This window comes from Symphalangus syndactylus, chromosome 17 (genome assembly GCF_028878055.3).
Source record: "Symphalangus syndactylus isolate Jambi chromosome 17, NHGRI_mSymSyn1-v2.1_pri, whole genome shotgun sequence".
In the NCBI taxonomy this organism is placed as follows: Eukaryota; Metazoa; Chordata; class Mammalia; order Primates; family Hylobatidae; genus Symphalangus; species Symphalangus syndactylus.
In genome coordinates, this window is record NC_072439.2 from 49,907,132 (window position 1) to 49,921,826 (window position 14,695).

At 33.1% G+C, this 14,695-nt stretch overlaps 1 long non-coding RNA gene across 5 annotated transcripts in view; it reads left to right on the forward strand.

The window, feature by feature from the left end:
• Positions 1-354: 354 nt before the first annotated feature.
• Positions 355-14,695, forward strand: part of LOC129465662 (uncharacterized) — a 133,374-nt gene continuing 119,033 nt past the window's right edge. For 4 of the 5 annotated variants that reach the window (XR_010116775.1, XR_010116774.1, XR_010116777.1 and 1 more), the window contains exon 1: positions 355-445. This is a non-coding gene — a long non-coding RNA (uncharacterized lncRNA). The remainder of the gene's footprint in view (positions 446-14,695) is intronic. The other variant, XR_010116776.1, reaches the window with a different exon arrangement.

The window sequence follows — 14,695 nt, forward strand, 5'->3', positions numbered from 1 at the left end:
GTAGAAAATGAGAAGCCAAGCTTTAGCAATAGTTTTTCTGAAAGTGCCACATTTCCCAGTTAAAACTGGAAGATGAAAAGGTAAAAATGCTGTAAAAAAATTACTTAACATTTTTTTGTTTCCACAAATATTTATTAAATGTTCTATATTTAAGAAAGAGCAAAGTCAATCCAGGAAAAAAAGAAGAATATATACTTGATAGCAACCCAATTGCCAATAATCTTTGAGGATTTATGCTAATTTAACCAGAAATGTTCTTTCAGAACATGGATTTATCACACGTCATAGAACATTGAAGTCACATTAGAATGTGGTAATTTCTCCACTGGGCTAGAAGCACATGGTTTGCAAAACATTGGCTACAATAAGAACATCCTCTGCATCAGAGAGGGTTCAACATTAACAACAATGTCTGTAAAAACAGAATCACAGCTGTCAAGAAGAGGTATGATCTTTATTTCTCCTAGAAGCTTCAGTGAAGCTCCTCTTTAAATTACATTTGCTCTTAATTTATAATATTATGACACTACACATTCCAGTTTTTCATAAAGGACATGAAGTCTTATTTAATAAGAAACTGTTTTAGATAATTATCTGAAGACCCATATAAAACTTGTATAGTCTTTTTTTGACTGCTAAGTAATTCACTTGTTAAACTATAAAACACAGCATCAATAATTTTAGAATTTTACAGTCATATGAGATAAAAATGGCAGACTGGAAAGAAATATCTTTCAACCCAGGTTTAATTGGAATGGGCCTTTTTATGCAAAATGCTCCTAATATTTCTTTTAGGAAATTCTAGGTCTTTGTTAACATTACAGCTTACAAAGAATATACAGCTAACAGTATCCCAAAATATTGTTTTGCCTTGGGGATTGTGGTCAGGTATATAGTAAGGCAGAGAATCATTTAATCCATGATACACATTTATGACTACGTTTGTGATATCACTGAGAAGAAATGTGTGAAAATGTCACAAATTACTCAGCAGTTAGCTATATTGGTGTCTTTGAAACCATGTTTGGCTCTACTGTGTGCTTTTGTTTGTACAACTTGAGCACATGCTTCAAAATGTCATCCAAATTACAAGCATGCAAGGAATGAAGTATTACTTCTCTATCAATTTCAGAAGCATACTACTTTTATTTCATTAAATAGCTTATCAGCCAATCACACTTGGTAAAATCATGAAATTCCTTTCTTACATTTTTTGCGAGCGATATTTTATGTTGTTATTTATGATCTAAAATAAATCTTCAAATTTGTTTATGACAATAAATATGGGAAAACAAAGGACTTTTAAAAATCATGTAAATTACAACATAAAAATCAGAAAGCACAACATTTATACAAAATCATTTGGCTAACTTGCTGGCAATTAAGTTGGGATACAATGTGCTCAGGGTGAAAACAAGATCAGAAATTAAAACAAAATAGCCAGAAAAAATTGGAAAAGTTTTGGTTTTGGTTTTGGTTTTCCTGAGTACCTGGACCAGCAATTCAGCTGATCATTAAACACAACCAGAAAGAAAGGCTCTATTTTGCCTTTAGAGAGTTCATCCAGAGACTGCACAAGGGATTTGTACAGAATAAAGCCTCACAAAACCCAAGGGCTGTCAGAGGGAAATGGTATCCAGGAGGACAGGGCAGGCCAAGCATCCTCTCAACGGCAAAGCCACACAAGAGAGCCAGAGGCAGCACTGCGACTGCCAACACAACTGCCTATCACGTCTGCCAAGGAGCCAGAAGCCGCTTGTGGGAAAATATCACTTACCCTTAGCATCTGGGTCCTGTGATTGTTATCCAAAGAGACAGAGTGGTAAGATATAGTGGGATAAACAGCATCCCATTAAACACACATGTATACACACACACACACACACACACACACACATACATGTTATCTTTCTGGGTAAAGAGAGAGATAAGCCATACATGGATTTGGATTAGACTTTCTGTAGTTGGAATTCTTTTAAATCAGATTTATTCTACATATTCATATTTATATATTCAGTTATATATTCATATTTCATAATGAGATTGGCTTTAGTAATTACTTCTCACTAATAGCTTTGGTCCGTAAAAAACAAGATTTTAGTTGTATTTGTGGCTAATTGATGTGCACAGTCCACTATGAAATTTTTATTTTCTTGGAGTAGTTGGTTATAGCTGGCTGACAGGATTATTCAAAAATTAAATATTGATTATGAATAAACTAAACCAAGCTATGCTTTGATGTTAAACTTTTTTTCTTTTTCTTTTCCGGTCTTGTGTCACTATTTTTAAGAGGCCAACTTCCAAAATATATACTCATAAAATAACTGATAAATTCTTATTAAACATGTGCTATGCTATAAGCATGTGATATATATCATTATATAATGGATATAACTATGACATATATAACGTTACATATGTATAGTATATTATATATATTTCAGTTTGATAAAGTCCCTTCTAAAATATACACTTTCAATTTACATCTGAATGAATCTTCTTGAAGTTTCCAAATGTGGCAATCTGATTGTATATATTCACTCTGTACCAAAAAATGAGGATGAAGGGGAGGGAAAATCTAGAGAATTAAAGATTGGAGACACCTTGTGGTTAATGTAAAGGTTTTAATTCATTCTTACATAGAGAATTTGAAGATCATTATTACTGTAGAAAGTAATAGCCTTCTGTTTTTGAGTCTTTAGTAAAAGGGTAAGAAAAGTAGTTTTCATTTTAAATATTCTGCTCTGATACCAAGAACAGAAAATAATGCAGTTTTAAGTGTCAATAGCAATATAATATACCCAAAGAGAAATTGTTTTATATTTTATTTTATAATGTTAATTCTATTGTACAGTTTAATGGAGAGCATTTGGAATAACAATCCCATTTATGTACACAGTGGATTTATTATTAAAACTCATGCTTTGCAGGAATAAAATTAAAATTTCAGTGGCATTTAGTGACTAAAAAAATGTGTATTTCAAGGTCATAAAATCTATTAGATCAGTGCAAAAGTAATTGCACTTTTTGCCATTACTTTTAATTGCCAAAATCACAACTACTTTTGCATCAACCTAATAGTTGCTTATTTGTGCACGTTATGTGAGATAATGCATATGGAGCAGTATATGCCATAATATGCATAATAACATGCACTTGATTCCATATAAACATGTTTCGCATGTGCATAAAATATATTACATGGACATTTAATTTTTTAATTTATATAAATAGCAAAGTAACTTAGGTATGTTTATCATTGAATGCTAACATGAATACAATGTTCAAAAGAGATAAAAATTTTGTGGAAGTGCAAAACCATGTGGTAAACAATTGATAAGTTTTTGTTTATTTTTCTTGTTTGTCATTATCACACACACAAAGAAATTTGATTCTAATTGATAATCTTTTGATGAATAGATTATTTTCTGGTACCAAATAATTCTCAAATTGATTCAAATTTAGTTCCATTGTTACAGCATTTTTGTGTAAACTAGATAATAATGATGAAAAGTGTTTCTTTTATATTGCTTCTCTATGTAATGGTGGAAGAGCCTGTGAATTCAATTCAATAAGGTTCAATTATGGGAATGAGGAAGAAGATAAGTGAATAAATAGATTCTAAACATTTTATTTCATTTAAAAATTTAAAATGCTCAATTGAAATGTGAAATATTTCTCCAATATTTATAAATACATAAATAACTTATGAATAAATGCAAAAAAATCAATAAGAATTTATGAAAAGTTTTTGGGCTATGTGTTGTTTCATTTCCCACAAGGGAAACTAACAGCCCCAGAAATATGTGAATAAAATCAGAACTACTTTCTCTAGGCCATTTAAATGATTACACTCTAAAACTAGAACCTGAAATGCAAATGTTTAATTTAATTTTATGACCAAACTACTTTTACATATTTGTTGCATTTGTTGTATCTTTTCCTTGAAGCTCTTGTTTATTTCCTTATCTATTTGCCTTTTTCCCATTTCATTTCTAATCCCGAAGGTTTGCAGTTTCAATTTTCATTATTTTATTATATTTGTACTATGCCTTTAATCTTTAATAGTTTTTTTTTAAGTTTAGTTGGTTTATTAACCCACAAGTTTAATTAGGTATTCTTTAACACCACAAAATGTAGGCCTATTATATACAAAAGCATTTCATGTAAGTCAGTGTATTAAGACTGTTAAATTTCAACTTATTATAATTACACATGGCAGAACCATTTAACCCTTTATGGTCTTTACATATTAAATTGTGAAAAAAGAAACCATACTTATTTATTAAACTCAACACGGTTTACAGCCTTAACTAAATGTTACATAGTCATGATTCCCAGAGATTTATTTTTTCCATAAGATATCAATTGAAGTTACAGAGGACAAGTTACCCTCTCATTCCCTGTGTTCATCCTGTGTTCTTTACAACTGTCCAAATTGTATTAGAATTTGCTTATAATGATGTTATATGATGTCCTTGTTGTGATACCTGCATTTCTGGAGAACTTAATATTGATTTACTGTGTCTTTTGCCCATCTTTGAGCAGCCTAGATAGCAATTACAGCTGTTGGTGGTATCTATTTTGTCTTTTCATAATTGTCATTTCATGTTCTACTTAAGATTAAAATATGAAAATTGTACCACGTGCACATCAACAGTGCATTAACCAAGTTATCAGCAATATCTGTGAAACACTATTATTTAACCACGGTTCTTTACATTGCTTCTTCATTTTATTTATGAAAATTGCATGCTACAATATAAACTTGAACAAGAAATACATTCAAAGGTAAGCCTCCCTGACATCAAGTCCTCATCAGGATCATTACCATCTTCCTAAGAAATCCATGGGACTTTCCCAATACCTGCTTGCCTCTGCCAAATGCTTTCTCCCCTTCAGACTGGGATTTCAGATAAGCAGGAGCTGCTTTGTTTTTCTTCAGCTCTTACTTTAAAAGAGCCTTCACAGCTTTTGAGCTTTCTCTACTATTCTAATTTCAATCCACATTTCACATAGAATATGGTATTTTATACAAGGAAAATCATGTTTAAAAGTTATACAGCAGATTTGAAATTTCTTCTTTATTACAAATAGGTCTGCCAGGGATAGATTTCTTCAAAGCACTGTTAAGAGCTGTACCAAAATTGAAAACTGTCTTATTTGAAGACAAAATACACTTAATGTGGGGCAGAGAGACAGAAGGAGATGACATTGCCTGGGCTCCTCTAATTAGGAAGTGTATCACACAGAAGCTATAAAATAATTTTAAAATTTTAAGAGGAGAAATTCTTTTGCAACTAATTTGGAATTTTTTTCCTGGTCAATTTATATAAAACATGCAGTTGAAATAACTAAAACACATTATGATTCTATCTTGACTTAACAAGCTTTGAACTGCTCAAGAAAGATTTTTTTGTGTTGCACAGTGAAAATAAATATTAAATATCAAGATGAAACTGAATAAATATTTGAATACCCTCCCAAGCACATTCCCCCATACACACACACACACACACACACACACACACACAAATACACATATACTTTCCTACCAGCAGACTAAATCCAGCTAGTTCCTGAAAGGCATTTATTTTAAGAATCACTGTTGTTTTATTTTACTACATTTGTTTGGAGACTTTTAAAAAATGACTATATGCAAAGAAATAATAACTGCATCTGCAATCTCTAGCAGCAGCCCCTCCTTACGAGACTGTGTAGGGCATTTGTGGGTGTTGTTATTGTTGTTGTTGCAATCTAGCTAATAAAGGCTTTCTCTTACACAAGAGAATTTTGACAGGGTTGACTCCAGACAGCTTTCCAGCTGAGGTCTGGGGCCTTGCTGAACTTTCAAAATTTTCCCATTTGAGCTGCATCAAAGTGAAGGAAATTCAAGGATCACTAATGTCTCAGATGGTAGCACTTGCCCTAACAACGAAGGTTCAGGAATTCTTTGGAGCAGGCTGAGGTCATTTTTCTCCCCTTTTCTCCTAATGCTTTTCTCTATTAATCAGAGCTCAGAGCTCAGATTGGTCTTCAACTTCCTCCCAATCCTTGCTAAGCCTGTCATTTCTAGCTATTATTTACTTTAATGGACTTTGGCTGATCCCTTATGAAGCTTTGGATCTGAGAATAATAAGGCTGGAGAGCAACGGGCATAGACATGGGTGTGGGTTTGCCTGCAGATTAACCGTGGCAGATGGGCTTTATTGCGGTTTCCTGTGTACTGAGCGTTGATTGAGAGGGTATAATGAGAGAGGTGGTGTCTACACAATGGTCACAGCCACTTCATTGCACTTTGCGTCTAAACAACCCCATTTTTCTAAATCTTTGGGTTGTGAAATTTTAGGAAGTCAGAGCACAAGAACAAGTACAAAAACAACTGTAAATAACCATGAATGTTAATCCAACACTAATTGGTCCCTTCTTTCAGTATGAGTCCATTTTGCTCAGTTTTTAAAATTCTGGGTAAATTAATGGCAAAGATAGTTAAAATGTTCTTGCATTAGGTGGTTTTGGATGAAATAGGGAGCAACATGCATTTTCTGTGTGTGTGTTTTTTGTTTGTTTGAGTTTTTGGTTTGTTTGTTTGTTTAGTTAAATATATGCTATATTTGATTATTGCCACAGACAACAAATGCTTAAGTTGTAATTATTTATATGCTTTGGGAGTTATGTTGGAGATACATTTTGAGGTAAATTATCAACTAGAGAATATTTTAAAAAATAACATCAGGGCAATTGTTTTATTTCTGGCATAGTAAATAAAAAAAATGTACTTTTCTTTATTTCTTGCATTTGATGCAAGTTTCTGCTCAGTTGCAACTCACTATGCAATTAAAACATTTTTGTCACAGGTGCTATCTAAAGTTATTTTACATATTCTTAATTTTTAAGATTTTACTTAATTCCTCCTTTTCATCAATGGATTAAATCACAACTATGGATTCTTTTCTTCCTTTGGGGCTTTACCCATCTGTCTTAATGCTTTCATCCTACACCCCTTGGTCTCAGAGGGGTGTTCTGAAAGTGAACCGCCAAAACCTGGAGAAGACTCTAGGTCAAGTTTGTGTACAAGAGTTTAAATTTTTAGTGACAGTCCTCTCTCACGGCCGCCTGAAAGTTTCCACACAGAACTGCACAAGCGAGCACCACCAATTATCCTCCTCCTTTGAAAACCATTATCAAGTTTTTCAAAACTTCTTTCATTTCACTGTTGTCAGTCAGTGAAAAGGAAACTAACCACCATGTCAAGACAACTCAGCTGCCTAGCAACGCAGGGCCACATTTTAATTCTGACTTGCTTCTGGTCTTGACTAATAGAAAGTGACTATGTTAAGCCAGTCACAAGAGTTGTTTGTCACTTCTGAAATGCAAACAAAACTATATTGTTTTCCAAAGTATTGGGTGTGATTGATGTAAAGATTTACAGTAACATCATTCATTTTCTCTTGTGTTTTAGTAGGATTGATGTCATATCTTTTCATGCTTTATTAAATACTTTAAAAGACCTCAAAAAACATGACGCTTTTTGTCCTTTAAAGAATCTAAAGAGGGGTTTTTCTTTCCAGTGAACTAGGCTCTAACAACTTGTGAAATTTAATGAATCTATTCAACTAGTGTCAGTCACATCAATAAATAATTTAATAAGAAACCACCATCCGTGAAGGAGAATGCAATTTAAACAATCAGAGAGAAACAGACCAGACCAAGGTCAACATTATGGGGTGCGGGGAGGAAAAATTGAGCTTTTAAGTCATGAGTCTTAGAGTTTGGTTTATCAGATTTTCCCACAGCCCTGTATCCTTGCTTTTGGTAATAAAAGCTGCAAGTTTCTACTAGTGCAATTCCAATGTTAAATCTTTTCAGGCATAATGTGGAGATATATATAGCAAGAGCACAGTTTTTACATCCCCTAAATTCATATAAAATGGTTATTCAAATTGAGAAATTGTATCTGCGCTTGAATGTACTTCTGCTCCAATTGACTGGGAGCCAATTAATAACATGGAAGGTATCCACTATTTTAAATATTCCCTAAAATTGCTGATATGTCTAGCATTTTATGTAAAAATATAGTGAAACTTCATTTAGTAGGAATGTGCCAATTTATATGACTTATATATATGTAAATGAGAAAACAGTAATGTTCGCCTCCAAAAGAATGTAAGATCTGAGTAGTAAAATTACAAGCATTAATTAGAATTTTCTTGTGATATAATATTCTAAGCAGTAACTCAATAATCACTTAACAAAATGTTTATTAAAAATTACAGCTTAAAAGGGTCAGAATGATAAAAATAAGCTGGGTGTCACCATCACGGAAAGGCAGTAGAAAGTTTTTTCTTTCAATTCTGAAAATAATTCAGAATTAAGAGATTGTCTGTTTTCTTAAAACATTACTCATATTCTAAATTGGGATCTAATGATTAAGTAGGACAGAAAAGAGATAGTTTAAAACTTGTTAAAACATAATAAATATATGTTTTAAGATGAATAGCAAGCATTGCATATGAACAAGAATGATTGATGTTAAGGAAAAGAGATTATTTTATCTTGAAATGAAGTAGAGATCTTAAAGAGCTTTAAAAGACTTAATTCATTAGCTATATTTTGTCTAATTAGCCTATATCAACACTGAATATAAACTCAAAGAATATGATTTTTATTTGAAACAGAAGTGGTTTAGGTTCCATTTAAGATTTTTTGAAATTATTACATTCTGGTAGCACTGTGATGTATTGAAATATGCCTAGCTTTGGATGTCAGATCTGGGACTGGGACCCATTTTTCCTGTCTTCAAACAAGGGCAAATTATTTACCATCCTGGAGCGTCACTTTTTTCACCTATGAATGAGGATAAGAACATATTCTTCATGGGCTATTGGGGTGATGAGAATATCTGGCTCATCAAAGGACTCAATATAAGTACAGGTAGTAATAGGAATGGTAGAACATGTTGCTTAAACACTCACATTCACAAACTAAGCTGCCTTGGTACTAGCTGTGTGACCTTGAGCAAATGGCTTCCATTTTTTGGATCATCAGTAACTTCATCTGTAAAATGAGGCCAATAATAGTACCTATATCTTAAGGTAAGTGTAGGCATTAACCAATTTATGCCAAAATATTGCATATAAAGAAATTAAAAAGCACTTACTCATAATCACAGGTGATCAAATAACCAATGCTAGTTGTTCATATTATAATTATGCTTGTGTTAATGATATTTTTCTCAGATGTTAAAAATAAATAATTTAGCTCCTCCCATTTTTTTAAATGATAAACCAAATTTAAAGGCTTTGTTTCCAGATTGGTAAGTAGACTTAACTACCAAAGTCCATTCCATAACAGAAGAAATGGAAAGACATAAGTAAGCTTTTAAAATGTTGATTATTTTATCTGAATTAGCTTTTAACCAGATATTGTCTTGAAATATAATGGAGCTTTACTGTAGCATGTCTTAGCAAAACTTAAGATATTCCAGCTCTACATCAAAAGTGCTTTGTCAACTAAGTCTAATTATTTTATACAGTCAATTATTATGTGGTACCAGTAATTATTATGTGGCACCAAGAGACAATAGTAGGCACAAAATCTGATCGCTTGAAGCCCAGTCTTAGTTTTCTCAGAATTTCCAGTGGAAGCACATATTTATGAGCTGAAAGCAGCCTATGGACATGTTTTGTTTGTGCTACACAGAGTTTTAAATTATGACTATTGAATTGATAACTTCTGAACTTTAGATTTTCCATTAAAATCCAGATTCCTAGGTGCTCTCTAAAAATCAGAAAGATGGCAAGAGTGAAACTGCTGTAGCAGTGTCGGGTAGTAGCTGAGTTGCTGTGGGTTTTTTTTTTTTTTTTTTTTTGATGATGTCTGAATTCTCTACTTCATCTTTGTCAACAGTGCATGCTCCATGTACTGTGAAACACATCCATCTGGATTCACCTATTTAAGCTACATGCCTAGCCCCCAGAGTCATCCAGACTTTTAGCATAAGTACTCAAATGAGAAATCATGAAGAATCCATTAGTTGAATCCAACATCACCTACAGGACCCTGGGCCCATTGCACTTTGTAATTGTATTACTTTTCCTCTAGTATCTTCATTGGATCTTAGGTATAGCTCTTTCTGAAAAGTGTTAAAGGCAACTTCTCCCTGGGCCTGAGAATAAATTATCTTTTTCCTGTCACTGTATATTTTTTTTGTTTGTTTCGTTTTTTTTTTTTTTTTTTTTCCTGGCTGGATGGAGAAGTGATTAAGTCACGAGTGAGGAGCTGCAGTGGCCCATGAACAATACATAGGTCCATCTCCTGGAACTTGTGACCACTCGCCCAGGATCGCACTCATGACCACAACGAAGGTGATGGCTTTTCTGTTTCTCCTGCCGCACCACATCAGACACCTGTGGCAAATATTGAGGCAACACTATGTGAAGTCTGACTAGTGACTCTTAGAGACTCCAACTAATGGCTTCTCTGGAAGGGATAAAGTAGGGCACATGAAATTATCTTGTTGAGAATACATGGGTATGTTTATAGACTCACATATATTTCACTTATAAATATAAAATTATTTTGGACTGAGTTACAATTTTTGTGGTAAAAATAAGTAGAATAATAACATTTAAATAATACTTTTAAACTTTTTCATATTCTTTCCTAAGTACCTTTATTAACATTTATTTGGTAACATTATTTGTCCCATTCTTTAAAAAGAGGGAAAACAGGCTATGAGAAAGTAAGTACATTCAAGTTCCAATTATTCATAATATGTTGTATCATAGTATTTCATTTGCAACAAAGTCAGTTACACAGCAAACTAACCAAAATAAAAATAAAAATAAAAATAATAATATGAAAGTAGAAATTTACATTTGAAACTCTTAACTACCATCGGTACCAAATATACTTTTGGTTATCATGTCAAATTATAGGGATGAGTGGCTGAGACCATGCAGGTATGTTCGGTAGGGTTGAATGGAGTGCTAGAGTGTTGCTATTGGCCTTGAAATAGATTGATTTCTTGTTTTTGTTTTTTTTGCCTTCCACCTAGGATCATGGTCTCTGCCTTACTTGCACAGGGTCCTCCTTATCAAAGCAGATTATCTGGCTCATATTACACAATATGTTAAATAGCTTACTTCTTTAAATATACACACTTTCACCACATTCAAATGTGAATACTCAGAACTTAAAAACACTCACAAGATTTTATTAAAAACAATTTCAATTAAAAATAAAATTGTGTTTTAACCTTTAAGTGTTTCCCAGGCCTTTTTTAAAAAATAAGTATTCTTATTTAACAGTATATAATGCTATTAACCAATAAGTTTAAAGTAAGTATCTGTTTAAGGAAATTTCTTCATAAGAAGATACGCTAAATTTTTATATGATGTCTAGCTGCACTTTTTTTAGTGCTTTGTTCATTTCCTGTCACAAGATGTTAACCTCAAAGAAACATTTGGTATCACTGAAATGGCTTTAAACATCACTTTTCAAGCCACAGAAATTGTTTTTGTGATAGTGTTTCTGTTGAATACCATTGCCAGAATATTTAATCACACTTGTCATGACAGATGCAAACACAAGAAAATAGTCTTGATATAAGAAGAAGATTTCTAAAGATTTCAATATCCAGTTAATAGGTTAGCTTTTAAAGCTTACATCTACATCTAGATATAGAATTCCTATTCCCAAATTTAATCTAGACAGTTCTTTAAAATGAAACATAAAGGAGTCTGTCTAATTTCTCATTTGGAAAGAAAAATGTGAAATAAAAGACATGAAAATTATTTGCGAGTTGGATGATGATTCCGGATGGAGGCTTTTGTGCATAAATAGTTATAACCATTCATAGACTCTAGATTTGGAAGACAGTTGGAAATCACATAGTGCAACTTCACAAACAGTGGGGAGACAGCCCTCTAAGTCATCCCCCACCCCAGTGCATTGCTTTCTGGCTCCTTCCAATAAGGGGAAGCTCTCTCTCTCTCATTTTTTTTTTTTTTTTTTTTTTTTTTGGAATTCTGTTTCCTTGAACTGCTTCAGATGGACTTTTGGGTGAGCCAAAGTTTCCTTTCTCTGGCTTCCTAAGTCTCTCTTTACAACTATATGGCTTCAACGCAAGGAAGGTGGAGCAAAAAAATTTTCAGAGCCATTGGTGATGCCACCATTACAAAAATCTAATATGATGCTTCACCAACAGCACACATTCAATAGTTACAAATGAATATTAATAAATAAATTTAAGATTGTTCTGTATCTAGGGCTTATTTGTTTCAAGGTAATTGTAATAATGTCATTTTCCTCCTTCACCTTGCGTAAAGAGTCCTGTTAATGGAAGGACAGGATAACAATCCCTAAGAATGTCAAATCCCTATTCAATCACTATTCTGCTTCTTCTCCCCTTTGCTTCAAAATCTAACCATATCTCCTTATGCTTACCAATAGATGGGGCCAAATTAGGGTTTTTTTGGGAGGTGGTGGTGAGTGCATACATATGTTTGAATCATTCACAGTGGTGAAACGGAGAAGGAAAGTCAAAGCTTCAAGCTCATTTTATCCTTTAAAATGACATTGAGGCCACCAGAGTTGTCTGAGCCCTGTGCAGCCCCAGTCGGGACTTGCTGAAGGTAGCTGTGGTCCTGTTTTCTGTCGTTTATAAAAAATTATCTTCTTATGAAGATATTCTCAGGTCACTATTTAGTTTAATGAACATTTCAGAATGCCTAGTAGATGTTAGGCATTTCATCAAGTACTGGGAATAAAAAGTGAATGAGACATAAACTTCATCCTGAAGTTGTTCACAACCCATTGAAAAAGAAGAACATATAAACAAATAATTTTGATTAAAAAAAAGACCTTAAATAGAGATTAGCACACAAGGTTATCTACAGGAACAGCACATGACTATCACAGATGGGGTTAAATGAGGGGTTCGCAGGGTAGTTGATAATTTAGTACAGCAACTTGAGTGTAGTCCAAGGACATTAGGAGGAAACACATCTGTAAAGGTCTGATGGTATTTAAGAATAGAGTGCATGCTGGAGGAACAGCAAATGATCAGCATGGCTGAAGCAACACAGAGAATGCTGATAGAAATTTGATTAGGTTGAAAAGGTTTATTTTAAGGTTATTAACATAAAGTAATAGTTTCCATTAGCAACAAGTTATTTTAGTCAGACTATAAATATACATTTTTTAAAAAATAGGTTGAGTTAATCAAAAGAGCTTGTTGAATGTTTTTTCTAGGAGTATACTTTGCCCAAGAAAATGTTTATTTACATGTGAAAGAGGATAATGCTAGAGGATGAGCTAATTGGTAACACATATATTACATACAAATTTTAGCTAAATAGATGCATTTTGTGATGTTTTTAATACTAATAAAAAATTCCATCCTGTTTACCATAAATAGAGGGTTAGTAAAATGAATTTTTAATTATTCATACAATGGAATACTATGGATTCAGTAAAATAAGGATCTGGAAAAATATTGGATTCTATAGAACTGATAGTCATTACATAGACTGTTGGAAAAATAAAAGCAATAAAAGCAGATTCCATAATAAACAGTTGGATCACAACTATTTTTTTTTTTTTTTTTGAGACAGAGTCTTGCTCTGTCACCCAAACTGGGGTGTAATGGTCTGACCTCAGCTCGCTGCAACCTCCTCTTTCCCCACCAGGTTCAAGCGATTCTCCTGCCTCAGCCTCCTGAGTACCTGGGATTGCAGGTGAACACCACCACACCCAGCTCATTTTTGTATTTTTAGTAGAGACAAGGTTTCACCATGTTGGCCAGGCTGGTCTCAAACTCCTGACTTCAGGTGATCCGCCTGACTCGGCCTCCCAAAGTGCTGGGATTACAGGTGTGAGCCACTGTGCCCAGCTGGATCTCAATTTTTTAAAAAATATACATTTATCTATATCGAAAATAACTTAAAATATGTATTAAAAGCATATTGGTGGTGGTCATCTCAGGGTAGTAGGATTGGGGATGATCTGAACTTTCTTATCTTTAGAGTATCTGTTTAATTTTTTTCTACAATAAATATAAAGTTTTTTAATATAAGAAAAAAATAATGGTTAACACTCAAGGGATAAAATAAACTCTCTAATTGTAATAAAGACCATTTTCAAACAGTGATTTCTAGTTCAGTCTTCAAAATGTAGATAAAGCAGTAGAATAATGTCAAGGTGTTTCAATTAGTCTTTGGACCCAACCCTCAATGGGGCTGTCCCTATGGTGGTCTGACTAGGTATTATTCAGTCCATGTAATACCATAAGGACAATTCTGTCCAGAAAGTAGCTTCTGTGGTTAGATAAATTTGGCCAACAAGAAGGCATTGGTTGAAGTCCTCTGTAATCTTCTAACACTTATTGCATGTGTATAGTTTTAGGTACAACTTATTGTTCAATTATTTACTTTGTTTTAATAATTATAAATGATAAAAATGTATACTTTATGCATTTATCACCGTAGCAATTATCTCAATGGATTCTATCATCCATGCCTTACTTGGAAGACTTGCCAAACATTTTTCTGATTTATTTTATTTTGTTTAGATTGAAAATTTTACTATTTCCACTGAGCAAATAAACAACAAATAGTTGTTTTTTGTCATTTAAAAGAAAATTATCTTCTTGTCAAGATGTCCTCAGGTCATCAGATAAATTCAAACATGT